Here is a 17,093-nt window from a genome sequence, read left to right as displayed (position 1 = left end):
CAGAAGTTGTTATATATTTTTTCTTGAAATTCCTACCTATTTTTAATGTATCATTGGTATTTTCTATAGCATAGTCTCTTGGTATTTTCTCTTAGTTCAATAGAGAATTTTAGGAGAACAGTACAAGATAACTTTTCTTGAACTCTTGGTATTCAATGGAGATGACAAATCAGTACATATTAATCTTGGCATCTACTTGATAGTGGAAAGAAGAATGAAACTATGATGTTCTTCTTTTCTCAAAATTTGGATCAATATTTCAAATGTTACACCTTCAGGCGAAAAAGAAGAAATATCATGAAAGGCTCAAAAGTCTGCAAGATTTTATAAATGGAATAGATATACTCCAATGCCATCAATATTTCAAAGATGTGTTTCCAGACACATAAAAATTCTCTATCTCTCTTCTACTTCTTTACACAGGACAAGCAAGAGACATAGCAAATAAAAATGAAACATGATTTTAAAACTTTTTCTTCAGCATTCCATGGCATACAGTGTAATCGTCCAAAATTTAAAGGCAGAATGAAAAATATATTCGGAAACAGTTCAGCAGAAATGTAGAGTAAAATGAAAGATTGTTAGTTTTATGGTTTGGACAGTAAGAAATCTTCAGCTTTTAAGAAATTACTTCTAACTTTTAGTAAGGTACATCAGAAGTCAGAAGTACTAAAAGCTACTATAAAAAGCATCACAAGCTATGTTGCAAAATGAAGTAATTGGGTCGCATTCACTGTAAAATGAAACTGATAGGTTAGGAAAGTCAAGTTATATTTCAAAGGAGACTAGAACTTCCGCATGTGTATCAAAGAAAGATAACTTATGCTTGAAGGAGGTTTTGGGAGGGGTTGGTTGGGGGGGGTTTCTTTTTTTGTTTGTTTGTTTGTTTGTTTCTATTGGTTTGGGTTTTTTGTTTCTTTGATGGCTTTTCTTTGTTCATTTGTTTTGTGTCTTGGTTTGTTGGGTTTTTTAGTGGGTGTTTTGTGGCTTTTTTGTTTTAGGGTTTTTTTGTTTTTGTTTTGCTTTTGTTTTTGCTTGGTTTTGGCTTGTTTTGGTTTGGGTTTATTTTCCTGAAAAATTTGGATATTAATAATTCTGTCTGGAATCTCCAAACAACTGAAGCTCAAATGTCAGTGTATGGGGTAAGTATATCACACCCCAAAGTATTGTTCCAGCACTCAAAAAAAGAACAACTTCCCCACCCTCACCAAAAACAAGCAAAAAACCCCTCAAATAACATAAAAACCCAAACAAGCAAACAAGAAGAACAAAAAACCTAACCAACCAAATAAAAAGATTTAAGAAAATAATCAACTGAACAGCCTTCTTCTCCTAGAAAACAGATCCATGATAGTGAATTCTGTGCATTACTTCTGAATTAAATTCTAAGAAGGTGGTTTGGAACTAGATGAGCTCTAAGGTCCCTTCCAACCCAAACCATTGTCCAGTCCAATTTCTACTATTCACTTTAATATATTTGAAGTATCACTATTTCCATGCAAATTCATTTGGGAATAAAAAATGCAAAATGGTAAGGAACAATTTAGATCTAATCTTGAGTCTCACTGCTTTCATATTGTACAGTTTATTCATTCCATGATTTTCTGGATTATTTTTTTTAAAATGTAAACTATGCCTTGTTTAGCTTTCTAGTTATCAGATTTATTAATTAAATCAGATTATATTCCTAGAACAATACAAAAGTACTAATGAACAATCAGTTTTATACATAATACAATAACACAAAAATTTAAAAAGTCCCCAAATTCTACAAGCTATTGTTGGTAAAATGTACCTTAATTCTTTATTTATAAATAATGTTTTTAGGACAAAGAACACAAATTATAAGCTTTAAAAGATTTTTTTAAATTATTCATATTCCATTTTGACACTAAACCACTACAGTTCCAGTGTAGTTCTTCACAACATCAGTGGAGGTGTAGTGAAAATCCAAGAACTACTACTTCAAGCAATTGGTACCACTCTTCCAGCATAATTTAAATTTAACCTAGATATTTCTCCACGAAAGATTTTAATCAGGAAACACGGAACCTGGTGCTGATATAGAACACATGCTTTCAGTCCTCCTTGCCCTTTCTCACCCACTCTGACCACACCTGTTAACTAAATTATGTACTTAGATTTGTGTCATGCCTCTTCAGTTCCATCAATTCTCGGAGCCTATTAGACGAGGGAAATAAATAAGGGAGATGGATAATATCAGAAATTCCATGCAAATACCGTGAGAAAACGCATGAAGAATCTGGGGGAAACGATCATGCTGTTCAGCACATATCAAAAGGAAGAAGGCATAATTTACTGCAGTGTCAGACTTCTACCATGCAGATCACTAGAGGCAACTGGAGAGGAAAGAAGAGATTCGGAGGGAAATAAAAAAATATAGGATTGCATTTCTTCATTTTTCTCTTTGCAAAACTGGTTCATTTGTTATATGCTTATGTAACAATGCGTATATAATATATAATGTTTATAATTTCATTTGTGCTTTCATATAATTTCTGAGTAGAAAATCTGAGGGTCAAGAAGCTGTAATGCATGACAGTAAATCATTGTAAGAAGTTCTTGGATGTAATTGTACCTTCAGATTTTTCTAACATTATCCATCCCTCAGTTTTGTATTCCAAGTGTCCCATCTCTACTTAGTGACCCTGCTGGAAAACTGGAAGGTCAATCTGGCCACTTTTTCTCATTAACAGATACACTTATTTCAGCTCCTATTTAAATTTGCATCAAAAGTGTTTCAAAAGAAACAAAGCTATATGACAACTTTATAATTTTACAACATAGATTATTTTAATACATTATTTTAGGGTGTTGTTCGTATTCTAAGTTGACATCTTTTTTAGCAATTGTCTTCTTTAATGGGATTCTGAAAAAACAAACAAACAAATAAAAAGGATGTAAATGAGTCCTGCTGTTTTGTAGTAACATGCTTCAGGACTAAAATAAAATACTGACAAAAATTGTGAAAGGAGAAAAGAAAGGAAAAATGGCAACATAAAAAGGAGAATCAAATGGAAATTAATGTTGTTAGGTTTAACTGAAATCATAATTGTTTTAATGGAAAGATAATGCAAGAAAAAAGAAAGAGGGATGTAGTGGTGTGTTTTGTGGTTTTACCAGTTTATTGTATGCATTCGTTTGTTTTATGTTATTTAACAATGGTTTCCCCCATACATCCCATTTTACCCCAGCATAGTTTACCCCTGTTATTGTTATTAATCAATCATCATTTATGTGACACCTGGATCTTGTCTATCACTTCGAGGCCTCACTTTTTGTCTAGAAAGTTCTGGTGAAGGCTTCAAGTGATTGGCAAAGTCAAAGTTCCCCTTCCCCCTTTATTCCTTGATTTGTTCTATGGTTTGTCACTAAGGTTCAGGGTCACTCCCTTTCCATTCTGGATTGCTTCTAAGCTGTAATGTCCTCATTCCCCCACCGCCTGATTTAAGGGGAGAACCAGCAGGTTTGGCGGGCTTTTGGTGGTTGATTCCTGGGTGGAAGGAAGTGGTATGAATCTAATAAAACCCAGTTTAAGCTTCCCACCGGAATTCCATTCCTTTATTTCTCGCATTGTTCACAGTGATGCTGAGGTAAGGACTCACAGGATCGGAACTGTATTCCAGGATACAGAACCATACCTGTCTGCAGCGCCAGTGCTCGGGCTAGCCAGGGAGTGTGGGTGAAAGCCCTGAGAGAAGCATCGCACCTATGCAGAGGGAAAATGTTTTTCCTTTTTTTTATTGGTTTATTCACATAGTTTAAGAAATAGTTTATTCACTATTTTAAGAAATAATTAAAACTTAATTGTTTCATGTAATGCCTAAATCTCAAAAGACCCAGTTTCTCGACGCTGCAAAAATTTCCTCATATAGCTGAATCTTATCCCACTTGAGAAGGAATCACTGACTGTTCGCACTGCCATTCCAACGATGTAAAATAGAATAAATAACTTTTTCATTGTTTACTTCAGATACTCACTTATCAAACACACATTCAATGCTTAATTAAGAGCATAGTAAGTGGGCAGTGAGGCACAAATATAATCTTAAGGGCTAATTTATCCAGCACTTATTTTGATTTTTTTTTTTTAATTTTGATTGAATGCCATGGTTTAGAAACCTTTTAAACATATTTAAATGCAGTTTCACCAGTTTAATATCTCTGTAAATTGTTTTGCAAACAAACAATATGATGATATATTATGTCATGAATGCCTCTTGAAATACACTCCACAATGCTAGACCTTACCATGACAGGTTAATTATCAAAACATTCTAGGAGATTAAGAATTAGCCAGTTGTCCTTTGGAAGACAAAATAAGTTATATACACATCAGAATGCACTAACTAAAAAGCAGTGTTTCAGTTTCATTGTAATGAGGGGCAACAGACATTTCATTTTCATTTTACACGTCCTCTGTTTCAGATAACCGTCAGTCTTAAAGAAATTTATGCAAACAGGAGATAAAGCAAATGTCTTTAATTTAAGCTAGCAGCTTTCTCTGTTTGAAGCAAGATGTGAGAAGTAGCTTGAACACTGACCTTATCCTTGACAGCATTTAAATATGAAGATATTTCTACATTCATCTGTATGTAGATGTAGTAGTATATCTACAGTAAATGGACAACTAATTAAGAATTATCCTAATTTTTGTTTGTTGGCAACTTATCAATAATATTTTTTTCAAAAGAGAAAATACTAAAGCTGTTGAATTATAAGAGTATATAAATTAACTATGTTTTTACTAGAAGTAATATCTGTTTTACTAGAACTAATTTCCATTTCACCCGTCACTAGCTATTTATCCAAGGCCCTGGGATAAATATGAATCCTCAAAATAATTTCAGACATCTTTTATTTTACTTGCATGATTAGCCAAACCAGTTTAGCCACATGAAAAGGGTTAAAAACATATGACTTGTATCATTGGCCAAGCACACAGAAGATCTTCTGGAAATTGTTATTAAATTTATGGGCTTTTTAAATTGAATTTACAGATTTTGATATGTCCTATATAATGAACACAGTGTATAATTCACTTTCACAGGCTTATTATTGTCCATGACTATTTTTCATCTAAAAGAGTGCTGAATCATGTAGTCTTTAACAGCTGTTTTATATATTTATGAGGTTCTGTGTAGGATAAGCTTTGCTGTTCATAGATGAATCATGACTTTCAGCTGAAGGTGGGCAGAGCCCATCTGTCTAACTGAGAGAGAAAAGTCTCTATGAGAGAGGAAGGTTTGTTTCAGAGACATACATTTCTTATTTCCTTAGGACACTTTTAACCCTTATCTATTAGGCACTAAGACTATTTGCCACTGCAGAATAAAGGAGATTACAAGAAAAGTAATTCTAATGTATTTCCAGTCTTAAAACACTTTTTTGGCACCAGTGTGGCCAAATTCAACATTCTATAATTAAAAAAAAAAAAGAGGAAAAAATCAAACAAACTAATCAAAACCAAAATCAACGAAACATTATTTTAAAAGAGTTTACAAAAGAAGTAAATTTGCAGGTAGTCTTGAAAATTAGCGACTTAAGGATGAACTAATCAATTCTTTGAAGACAGAAGAACTGAATTGCAGCACAGCAGTTATCCTTGGTATATTTAACCAAAACAAAATGCTACCTCATAGAACCTATCTTGACAAATTTATCTTTTGAATCAAACCGGCTATAAAAATTATTCTCCTAAATCATCAATGTCAGGGTCATTGACAAGCTTTCTGTGACTTGTACACAGTGCCAGTTCTACTTTAACAAGTAGTTCAGTGAATGTGTACAGCAAAATAATCCATATGTCCTGTATTTCAGGAAACTACACTTCAGCCTTGGTCTTACCTGGCCCAAGAATCTGACTATCAGGAAATCTTAAACAGGTCATTTATCTCTCCTGAGAATACTGTGCACAGCAAACAATCAAGCAAAGAATGGCAACTGGAAACAGCTATGAGGTTTGCTAAAAACAAAACAAAACAAAACAAAACAAGAAACAAACAAACAAAAAAACCAACCAACCACACAAACAAAAAAAAAAAAAAATCACACTTCAAATCCAAACAACTGGATCAGGGCAGGAACACCCCATGGTGGCAGAGGGTAAAACTAAGTAGTGATCCTAGTCCAAAGAAAAATTCTGTAAAGAAACGTAAATTATTCCAAGGTCAAATACTACGCAATAATCATAGAACCATTTGTGTTGGAAGGGACCTTACAGATCATCTTATTCTGACCTCCCCACTGTGGGCAGGCACACACACGTTGTCCACAGAAATTAGTCTCTAGCATGCATGCATTAACGAACTGTCACATGGTTTTCAGAACACTGGCAGTAAATGCATCACTGAAAAATACAGTATATTTTGCTCTTAAAAACAACCTATTAAATAGACCAAATTTATCCAGAATTTATGAAATACTGAGGCATGATATTAGCTACCTATTACAGCTTCTCTCAAATAGGGAGCTCATTTAAAGATCATATTCCTGAAGAAGAGGAAAAAAGCTGCCAAACCCTGATATTGCTTCTATGCAGCACCTGCATTAGTTAGAGAGCTCCATTTATTCAGAATCATTAGCAGGCAAAAATACAACCTTTATGAAATTTGGACTCTGTTCTAGTTCTTTGTGAATGACTTTGAATGTAGAAGAAATGTTATTCAGTGTTTTAACAAAAGCTAGGCACTGTGTTTCTATATAAACTACAAACTACTCTATGCTGTGTCACACAGCATAGAGACAGAATGTATTAGTTTCCCATAAAAGCCTTCATGTCGAAGAATAAATGAGACAAATACAGTACCATTTATAACAGACACATTGACATCCTAGATTTTAACTAGGCCACTTGAGAAAGAATTCTCTAGTAAATATTTAGAAAATTATTACTCTGTGGCAGGCTAGAAGGCTCAATTATCAAATAGCATTATTTAAATTTTACTTAATTTACTAATTTTATTTCTCTATTTGTATTTTCTAAAAAATCACATAATTCTTACAATGTTGGAAATTTAGAATAGCAAAAAGATATTAATCTTCTTGATGGTAAGTATGCATTGCGTAAGAACTCATACGGACCTGACAGCAAAAACAGACTATTTCTACTTTAAAGTTCCTTTTGATGACGTATATACATGTATGCCTGAGCAGTACCTGACACATTTTTAATCTCAATCTTGCATAGAAAGTAGACAGGTAATAGAAAGATATATGATACTATTTTTTTTCAAGGCATTTGCATTATCTTAACTTAAAAATCAACTTTATAAAAATTATTTTCTTTACATGTCATTTTAATCTAATGGAAACGAAGAAAATCACAGAAACGAGAAATAACCAAATACAGTAAAATCTTATATGAAAGCAAACTAAGGAAGTATTATATCATCAAGGTAAAATGAGAAAATCTATTTTAATGATGAAAGGAAAGAAAGTGAAGTAATATGCTTGTTCTCCACACCCAAGTATTTGCAATTAGGATCAAGAGATGAATATTAACTTTAACAGCTGGCAGATAAAGACCTTGAATAAAACTAAAAATGTATTAAAACAAAATCTCATTTTCTGCAAGGTTTTCTTTCAAGGTTTCATGTAAAATCACTAGATCAGTCTACCTTACATGTCAAGAAACAAAATTTTCACCTTGTACATCATATGCAGTAGAATGACTATTTCTTCATTGCAGGAAGTCAAAGAAAAAGGATAAATTATCATAGCAAGACTGCCAGACTCTCTAATTTAACTCTAATTTCATATGCAGCTCAAGGTACAATAATTTTGACTAATGACCTGTAACACACTAGGTGAGTGCATAAATTGAAATAATTCTAAGTTGGTTTTACGTCAAAACTACCAAAATAAATCTTTTAATGTTTGTATCATTCCAATATAACATTTCCCTAGGATAGATAGATCAGAAAAAAAATCATAAAACCTCTTCTGAAAGATCACTGCCAGTCACTAAAACATACTCCTTCAGCTGGTTAAGTATGCCCTCATTTAGACATGCAGGACAGTTATTTTATTTACCTGAGTTTAGTTTAGAGTAATGCAATTACACTAAAGGTTAATGTTTTGTTACAGAAATCTTTCACCAGAATGTCACTCGAATAGCAGAGTGAAAAGTTAGCACTTTTATGTGTTGTGTCGAAAATTATCAGTGAGACTGCATCTAAAAGAAATCCTCAGCAGAATTTGGCACTGCTTCCATAATACTCCTTGAAGTTGCTATTGCATGCAAATTGTCCTTAGAATATTTTAAAATACTATTTATACAGAGAGCAACATTACAACAGTCAAGAAATGTATTATTTCTTCTCTGGGAAAGAAAAATCATAAAGAAAAATAGTAACTGTGTGCAGAATAGTATCCATGTTTACCAAGCCTCAAATCAATAATAAGAATAATATTCCAGCTAGTTGCTTATGATTTTTTCCAAAACATTTCACACATAGGAAACAAACAAAACAAAATAAAATAACCAACCAACCAACCAAAAAATACAAGAACTAACTATGACACCATACTCACTTAATTCCATTGGTTTATTGGGGTAAATTTCATCTTATGAAAAGGAAACAAGCACCTGTTGCCAGTCCCACATTTAAAGACTGTACGAAAGGCACAAGAATCCTCATAATAATGCAAATCAAACCATAATTTCTGCACCAAATCGACTTATTCTAGAGAAAGGTTAAACCACATGACATAACCACCATACCCAGACGTTCACTGCCTTTTTTCACTACTCACATTTTAATGACTCAGACACTTAATTACATAGTTATGGTTAGTTTAGCTTTTAAAGGAGCCTTTTGGGTGGGGAACCTACCTACTGACTTGTCCTGAATTTTTGTATAACACTGAAAGTTAGAATATGTATGCTAAGATCAAATATTTCTCATCATAAAAACAATTAAAATTACTATAATACAGCTAAATAAAAACAGGTTTATAGGCTGTGAGCTGTTTTGCCACATCACAAAGTCCAGCAATGTGATTGCAATCTATGGTTCCTAAGTCATTCCTTTCGGATCAATCTTGTTTCCAAAGAGTTAACAGTAAATATTCTGGATTTTTCTCCCTGTTGTTTGTAGGGAACGGGAAAAGCAGAATTCACTACATCATATACTTTTTTTTTTTTTTTTTAATCAATGTATTCTTTGCAAGAAGGGTTATCCTTGTACAAAAATACCCACACACATACATCCTTTAGATACATGTTTCAATTCAGCTTTTTCTGACTGAACAGTACACTATGTTACATTAAGGTATTTTTAATTATTCTGAAAGCATTAATGGTTTGAGTTTTTCTGTCATCACTGCCTGTGTATACATTCAAAACTGGTAAATTCCTGCCTAAAAGTACATTCCTGTTTTTGATTTTGTATTCATTTATGCCACATCTGCACAGTCTGATTCTGACTATGCCTATGTACACCTTAAGGTAACACTTTTTAACACAGCAGGCACAGAAAATAAATTTACAAAAGAAAAGTACTGCAGTTCTAGCTGTATAAATTCCCCAATGGTGTTAATCTTTTTGAAAGGTTAAAAAAAAAAAAAAAAAGGCAATTTCTATAGTGTATACAGTGTTCAATGTCTACTGAACATCATAAATTACTTAAATTTTCAAATAAAATTTCTCTGTCTGGTTTGGAAATTAAAAATAGCTTAAAAGTTCATAGCATTAGGACTACATATATTAGTAATGCATATAGAATCAATCTGAAAGGAAATCATGGTCTTCATGGTTTCCAGTTATACTTAATATATAACAGAGTTATTGGCCAGTTGGTTAGTATTCACACTCAGAGTTGGAACTCACAGTGCTAAACAGAACTCACATATTACACCCTAAACCAATAAATTTCTAAAGCATTTTTAACAAAAAAAATGATAAAACCAATTCAACATTGAAGAAAGGTTTTAATGAATTTACTTCTTATAAATATAGGAAATTCCTATCTAGTACTGCATTAGAGGTGCAATAATAGAATATATTTAAATAGTAGAATCTAATAAATTTAGATCAAGTTAACAATTATAATTGAATTTTAACAGAAAACTGATAGAGACTTCCATCATAATTGGAGAAATATATGCAAAATGTGGAGCTTAGAGGTGGGGCTGGGTCTGATTTGGGGGAGTGAGGCAGCTGAGATTGCTGTTTCTTCTCAAAAAAAAAAAAAAAAAAAAAAGCAAAAACACAGTGAACATCATTTTGTGCAAAATGATATGAAAGAGAAGCAAAACTGAGCATCATGGTCATTGATATATTGATTAGAAAATGACTACATAAAATATAATGAAGATGACCGAACCATAAAACATTTATTTTGAGCTTGCTTGTTTTCTATCTCTTTCTTTCTCCCTCTCCCTTTCCCTTTCCCTCTCCCTTCCCTTCCCTCCCCTCCCCTCCTTTCTCTTTCATTCTTTCTCTTCTTGAAAGTCTTGTGAAAGAATTTACAGCCCTCCCTGTAATAATTATCCAATGATGCTGAGAGATCACAATTTATTTGGCAATGTTTCCAGGCAAAACACTGATTCTGATCAGGCAACAGTTGAACAAAATTCAGCTGTAGAGGTTAATTAATACTGCAAAGAGAGCAAACAGTTGTAATTTATAAATTTACAAATTGGGACATGCCTATTCTATTTTTTAAGTGATGGGAAATGTCATTTCATATAATCCAGTGAAACAAGTGACATTATCTGTCTCTGAATGTCTCTGAAATGAGACCCACACCTTCATAAATTAGTAGAGTCATCTGTGAGTTCTCATAGAAAAAAATGTCTTTGCTAAAATTGCATGTCCTTATTAAACACATTAGCTATCCAAATTTCATTGTACTGTTAAAAAAATGAAGGTTTTACCAAATCATTTGGCAAAAAGGGACCCAAAAAAAGATGCTGAAATCTTTTTGTATCTGGGCATTGGTCTTGGAAATTAAAATCTCCAACAGATAATATAATAGAACCATAACATTTTCTGTATTTTTTAATAAACACCTGTGTTTAATGCAAGCCTTTTGTTATAGTGAGTCCATAACTAGCTTCATATTCTGTCAGATTAGAATACAAAAAAAAAAATTCAGAATCTTTTGTATTGAATTATCGTGGTCCTTTAGTTAGAGACAGGAGTTTTCATTACTTTTTCTGGATCTACAGATCAAAGAATGGCAAGAACAATGGAACACAACTGAAACACCATTGCAGTTTGAATGTAAACTATTGTCTTCCATTTATGCTAAAATTATTTGAAAGCTATTCAGTTCTGCTTCTCTAAAGTAAATAATCCATTAAGGCTTAATAGATAGATTTAACTCTGCCTCCTTCAAACATCTGAGGGTATGTGATTTGGAAATCATAGTTTATCTGTGATGATGTGCCAATAAATGGGCCGTAACATTTCATTTTGAGGCACAATTTAATTTTTAATTATTGGCTTTTGACCTGTAGTTTTTCTTATAGAGCTACCTAATACATATGCTTGAATGTATCAATTAGCAGTAGTTGACAGTACTTATAGTAGAGAAAACACTGAAATTAAGAGACTGGACTGAGAATTTAAAGAAAGACTTGCATATACTTAACCAGCACTCTACTCATTAGTGGGCAGTCATGGAACAGGACAACACTAAGCCCATTGCCACAGGGATGACAACTCTGCTGTGCCATGTAGCAAGTCGAAGACTGTACGAAGTATCATTTTATTCATGCTAATAAAACTTGACAAATTAATTCTCAACTATTCAGTTGGTAGCATTACTTTCAGGAAAGCAGGATTCTTGATGTTTCAATCAGCAACAACAGTGAACTAATACCCCTGAGCTCTGCTAAGCAATGATCCAAATACAGGGACAATGACTGCTGAAACTTCTGCTCTTTTTAAGCTGTGCCATTTTCTACCTCCTTAATTTCTTGCTGTGCCTTGCAGACCATGGCACTGAGAAACATAAAGACTACGAAGGAAACAGTAACAGCAGGAAATGCAATACAAGATGTTGACACTGGTAATTCATCTAATAAGATATGGAAAAGTGATTTAGGAAAAAAAATAACTGTAAACTAACAGGAAAGCATTGAAAAGTTTTCACATAATTATCTAAAATACTGTCTCACTAGAATCCAGAATAAATTTTCTTCCTCTCAGGTAATTTTTTTGCACAGATATTTAGTATAAAGTAGAAACAGAAGAAATGGAAAGGAGAACTGATACTGCATGTTATTACTTGTACAAAAATCTTGTATGGTCAGTAAAACATTTGATCAGAAAATGCAGAAACTATTCTGAGAATTTAATATGTTTAAGCATAGTAAACCATCACCCTAGAGCATGAAAGTCTTCTATTATCTAGTATCTGTTTGAATGATATGAAAAGATAATCCAAAATCAACAAGTTTCATTTTTTGCACTACAGAACTTCGGACACAGCTCTTCCTTCTGTGTTCATCTTCCTTTCAACCTTTTTCTGGCCACATCAAAGACCTTCAACCTCTGTGTTAAGTTTCTGAGATTTTGATACACAATTTTTCTCTGCTGTTATGAGAGCTCTAACAGCATTAACACAAAGGGTTATTCACAGACCTAGGAAGAAAAATTCCCCCACAGCTTCACTAAACTTCTTGTAATTTTTCAAAATTTCAGTTTGCTGTAGAAATGGAGTCTGTCCCTACAAGCAGGTCACATATAGATAGGTGTTTTCTGCAGTGCACGATCCAGAAAATTCTTACATGTACCCATTGATTCTTTAAGACTAGGTACAAGATGTTTAAAACCTAGCTGTTAATCATAATGGAAAGTCTCTTTTTGTTTTTTTTAAATAACAAAATTTTACCAATGCTTGGAATAGGTAGCATAGAATCAAATTTTAGGAATTAATATGTTATTTTGTTTAGTTGTAGGATTTTATGGATATTGTTAAATAAATTTTCACCAAAAGGTTAATTTTATTCATGTGATTTACTCTTTTTCTTTGAGTGTGGAGCAGATAGTTAACAGCTTATCCACCTCATTTATTTTATCAATGCTCCCATGCTCTTTATAATGATTCAGCTAGTGTCTGGAGTGGGTGAGCTCAGTGAGCCAGAGGCAATGCTGACCAAACAACACAGAAGACTGGTAAGTTATTCAGTTTGTAGAAATTAGTTAAAATTCAGAAACATCTGATCCCCAAAACCCAAAGGAAAAAAAATCTTCCTGAAAGAAAAAAAGACCCTATAGACTTAAAAAGTAAAAGGAGAAATTTAAACAGAGAAAAATCAGTTATGTTTTGTCAGGTGTAGGTGTACTGGTTTTGCCTGCAATAGCATCAGTTTTCTCTATAGCAGCTCCCAGGGTGTCATGTTTTGGATTTGTGACAGAAACAATGCTGGTAACACACCCATGCTGCAGCTATTGCTTAAAAATACATAATATTTGCACAACATCAAAGCCATTTCTGTTTCTCGCACTGTCCTGAAAGCAAGTAGGGCTGAGGATGCAAAGCACAAGCTAGGAGGAGACACATCTGATCACAACTGACCTCAAGGTATCACACCACACAACACCATGCTCATAGACAGGAAGTAGGAGGAAGAAGGAACATTTAGACTTTTAGTATTTTTCTCCCCAAGTAAACACTGCACATGGTGGAGCCCAGCTTTCCCACAGAAGCCTGAACACCTGCCTATTCAGTGAGGCAGTGAATAAATTCTTTGTTTTGCTTTGCTTGCGGGTATGGCTTTGCATTACCTAGTAGCTGTCCTAATCTTAAAATACAAGTTTTTCCATTTTTGCCCTTCTGATTCTCTCCCCCATCCCACTAGGAGAAAGTGAGTGAGCAGCTGTGTGGAGCTTTGTTGCTACCTGCTGTTAAACCACAACAATATGAAAGATTCTTTTCACAGATCAAATGGAATAAATTTATGATAAAAAGGTGTAATGAGAAGCAACTTATCCCAAGTTAGAGAACAGGCCTTTTATTTTCAAAAGAAAAAAAAAAATCATAGTCAATAGAAATAGGGCTTTAAGTGATTACTAGAGACCAGAGACACATAATGATTCTCCTAGTGACCAAAAGAAAAGGAACTTATATTAAAAAAAAAAAAATAGGTAAAAAGTAATCCTGATCGAACATAACTTTATAGAAAATGGAGTGGTATTAGTGCCAGAGAAGATATAAAATCAACCTACTGTACTTTGTGGTCTGTGACTATTAAAAACACTGTGAGCATGGTAGAGAACCTGGAAACACTAAAGCATAGTGAGGACTATGCTAGGAAATTGCAAGCAACTAGGATCCTTTTCTAAGGAAACGTTGGAATGAAGACAGGCCAAGCAGTGCATTAGACAGGTACAGGCATCTTCCAGGTCAAGTTAATTCTGTGGCAGAACCAGCCATTAAGAACATGCACATTAAAGGAATTGTAACAAGGACAAAATTATGGATGCACCTAAGTAATTTTTAAATGAGGAAATTAATCAATGGTTGTATATAAAACAGAGACATGAAATTGTTTTATCACAGCCATTCTTTAAGAACTGGCAAAGCAGCAGACCTCTGCATGAAAGCACTTTCCTAATTCAGAATTAGGAAAGAAGCAAAAGATGCATAAAAAATTCATCTATTGTAGCTAGAACTGGGTGGAACTGTATTTTGTGAAACTGTATCCACTTAATCAGTAGCAATAAGCCACAATTTCACTTCAAACAATGAACAGGTCGCATTTCAAAATGTCATTTTCCTTATAGGTTTCATAGTCAGGCAGAGAAGTAAGTTCTTGAGTATATTTCTGAAAAGACTCTGCCTGGAAATCAGCGAATAATTTTGTCTGTGGGTAAGGACAAGTAAGGAGGTGATGGTCTACTATGAGAATACTGATTTTATACTAATGCCAGGAAAAAGAAGGATGACCAACTTCCCAATTTTGTTTTCCTGTTACCTCTAAGGCAACCACTTCTAAATTAAAATACTGAGCATTTTATTTCCCTGCCAAAACAAGGGTAATGTCATACAAATTAAAACTACTACTACGAAGTGAGGCCCCTAAAAACACCCTAAATTGCCAATTTAAAGATTCTACTAAAACTAATGCCAATAGTACAACAATAATGAAGAATTACCACATATTGAGCAGAAATTGGAACTGCATAGTGCACATACATCCAAAGGTGAATCTCATTTATAACAGTAGAGTAGATAACACAAAACTTCCTTTCTTCCTTCATATTTATCCCATTGATAAATTTATAATTTATCAACTAAAATTTTAATCAGACTTTCTAAGAAATTAATGCAGAACAGAAAAAAAAAAGTTTTCAGATCTTGAATCTGAATTTGCCCTGCTTTTTCACCTTATAGGTTTAATTGTTGCAAGTCAAACCCTAATTTCTTGTCACATATGTGTCTAACAACTCTTGGCTTTCTGAACCCATTTCAGGACCTATTGTTATATATCTGAAATAATATACTCCACCCGTAAATAGTAACATGCTCAGAGGTGTGAATTTAATAGAATAGAAAAATGAATGCTTATTTAAGATGTCCTTTATCTGCCATACGAATTGTGTGTTTTCTCCATATCATAAGCCATGTTTATCTGCAGAAACCTCAAGAATAGCAATTTATCTTCTGATGAAGAGGATCTGCACATTTACTTGTCTAGATTTGTCCCTCAAAATCAGTCTGTGTACCAAATCAGTCATGCAACATATATAATTTACTTACTTTTAAGTGGCTAACACAATCCCTGTAAGATTCAGTGACCCAAGAACAGATATACTCAAAGATGTCATGGTCATACCATGCAGTACTGATATCATTGCCTCTCTGTGAACAGGTGAGCCACATAACTGTGCAAATTTTAAAAGCAGCTATTCTTACTTTTAGAACATGAGGCCCAAACCTGCTCATACAAACTGACAACTAGCTATGGAAAAGGTTTCAAATTAGTTATTTTATTTTCTCTATATCAAGGTAACACCATGTTACAGCAGTCTAAATCTTTCCAACACAATAAATATAAGCATTCTTTAAGGAACAGCATATACACAAAGACAATCCTTGACAAAAAAAACCCCCACAAAACCACAAAAAAACCAAAAAAGCCAAAATAAACAAATAAATACCAAACCAAACTAACAACAACAACAACAAACCTCCACAAAACCAAAGTCAACTAAAGCAAATACTGTATAAAGTGCTCACAAAGTAGATTTCCCAACTAGTATCATTACCATTACACATTTCTGTGTAAAGCAAAATCTCCTAGTGCAAAATACTGTACAAATACATTGAGCCTTCAGCTTAACTGATCACTGATCACATGCAGTGGGCCATGATGTGCAGATGTATGTGACAGTAGATTTTTGTTCCATGTTGAATCTCAGAGAACTTTTTAATTTTCCTTATTTACTATGAGACCACTTTTTCACAATTCCCCTCCCCATCCCTTCCCCCCCACCCATTCTATCATATCGCTCTTCTTTTCAAATGTTTTGGACATTTTTACATATCCCTGACATAAAAGATGACAGACTTGAAGTTAAAAAAAAAAAAAAAAAAAAAAAAAAAAAAAAAAAAAAAAAAAAAAGGAAATTAGAAAAACTACTGAGCTCCAACTATATTCCATCACATATATTCCGTCACAAGTTACATTTGTTAGAATCCAGTTTTCAGTTGGGAGGTTCTCTTTGGGAATAAAAAGAAAATATGTTCTGACAATGTCAAAATTATTCTGCTTCCAGATTACATCTCCTTTCAAAATCTGTTTATATTAATATATATTTAAATGACACATGAAAACATGCAGATGAAATACAAACAAAAGACAACACAAAATATTTCAGATCAACTGTTATTCATTCATTTTTAGTTGTCCCCTAGAGAATAACAAGTTGAGAAAAAATAGATTTATCTGGAAGGAAACCAATTCTCTAAATTTAAAATCATATAACAGAAATATAGTCTTGGAGCATTACTGGATGGTATAGCTGAATGCAAAAGCAAAGACCGAGCATTATGTCTCCCAGAGCACACGCTTTCATTCAGTACAAAAAACCCCATGTCTAGCAAGAAGCAGCA

Source organism: Zosterops lateralis, assembly GCF_965231275.1.
Source record: "Zosterops lateralis genome assembly, chromosome: Z".
Lineage (NCBI taxonomy): Eukaryota > Metazoa > Chordata > Aves > Passeriformes > Zosteropidae > Zosterops > Zosterops lateralis.
This window is presented reverse-complemented; position numbering follows the sequence as displayed.